Genomic DNA, 1,811 nt, shown 5'->3' with positions numbered 1-1,811 from the left:
TGGAGCTTCAATCTGCTGATTAATTTAGACTATTTCCAGTCACGCTGCAGATTTAGGGAGGGAGGAGGAGGAGACCGGGCTGCCGGTGCAGGAGGAAAGGACAGAAGGAGGGAGAGGCTGCGGAGAGGGAGGGAGGAGGGAAGGGGTTGAGAGGAGAAAGTTGGTAGGGGCCCTGCCAGCTGTCCAAGGGCTGGGCCCATTCATCAGAGGAGGCACCGGAGGGTAAGCAGAGGGCGATGTGCCACCCAGGGGTTCGGATGCGCCCACCGCCCACCCCCACCAGAGGAGGAGCTGTGCAGGAAGTGGCTGCTGTCGGCCCGGAGCCCCGAGGGCACCCGCGGGCATTGAGAAGTACCTGTCCTCTCCCCCCGGACTCCCCTTCCCGGGCAAGGTGAGGAGCCCCACTTGGGGGAGCCCCCCAGATCCCTTTGAGACTCCAGCATGAAGCCACGCCAACAACAGCTCTCTCCACAGTCAGAGCTGCAGGAAGGAGGGGGGGGGGCGCTTATCAATAGCAGCACATCCTACGTGGAGGGGGAAGGACCGGCAATTGAGAAAACTGGAGCAGTGACTTCTCGGAGGGCAGAGCAGGGGCTGGGAAGTGAGCGAGCAGAGGAAGCCAGTGGAAGAGGGGAGAGCCAGCTGAGAGGAAGGGCTCTTCCAACACCTAGGACCCAACATCTTCCCACCAGGTGGCGGGGGGCTCCAAGAGCCACTAATCAAGGCGAGTGCAGAGCTCAGCCAGCCGATACCGCCCAGCCGCATCCAGACACACCTGCCCAGGTGCTGCTGGGACCAGGACACTGCCTGCGGACGCCGGGCCTCATCCCAGGAAGAAAGAGGAGGCTGGTGACCTGGGCTCCCATCTCCTCCCGGGGCTTCAAGCAGAGCCTGGGCATCACTCTGCGACCCCGGGTTTGACATACAGGAAGCTGTCAGAACAGACCCCCTGGGTGATGTTGGGGCAGGAAACTTCTCTGGCTCCATCCAGGCCACCCTGAGGATGGGGCTGGAAAACCTCGAGGGAGAGGAAATGGCCTAACAGGTTCAATAACCGGAGCACGGGCTGGAGCCTGAGAACATTTCTCCAGGGCCCTGTTTCCTAGACGACACCATCTCATCGGCAGGGAAGGGAAGAGAGAGCCTCAGCCGAGTTCCAGCCGGCCTCTCCCCTCCTCCTTTTTCAGCACAGCTCCCTGTGGGCGCACACACACACACACACACACACACACACACACACACCACCAAACCCTGAGCTGAATGGGAACAGAAAAGGAGGGGCCCAGGCAGTCCAGAGGTTAAGGGCAGGAAGTCTCCGTGAGGCCAGGGAAGGAGGGGTCGGATTCCGAGACAGTCACTCTGAGGACGGCTGCCACCTGTGTAGTCAGGCTGCAGCCTCAGCAAACTGCCAAGGAGCCTCCTGTCCCTTGCTCCCAGGTCACACTCCCCTTTAGCTTTCCACCAAGGCACTGCTCTGGGGGAACCACAACTACGCAAACACTCTCCCTCCTGTGCAACAGGGCCTAGAAGAACAGCTCACAGGGTCTAACCCAGGTATTCCGCAGCGCCCCTCAACACAGCCCTCTGGCGTCTGGCCCCCCTCTGACACTGCCCACTTCAGCAAGTGAACAGGGAAGCTCTGCATCTGGGGAGAAACCCAGACCATCACTGCCACGGCACATCCACCATGGGCTGGAGGACTGGAGACGGGAGAGGAGGGTCTGCAGGGGACACTGAGGACAGGCAGGTCACAAAGAGAAGGGGGGCAAGGTGCAAAGGATCAACCAGCAACAGCCAAACTGATGGTGGGC

The sequence above is a fragment of the Balaenoptera ricei genome, chromosome 20 (genome assembly GCF_028023285.1).
Source record: "Balaenoptera ricei isolate mBalRic1 chromosome 20, mBalRic1.hap2, whole genome shotgun sequence".
Taxonomy (NCBI): Eukaryota; Metazoa; Chordata; class Mammalia; order Artiodactyla; family Balaenopteridae; genus Balaenoptera; species Balaenoptera ricei.
This window is presented reverse-complemented; position numbering follows the sequence as displayed.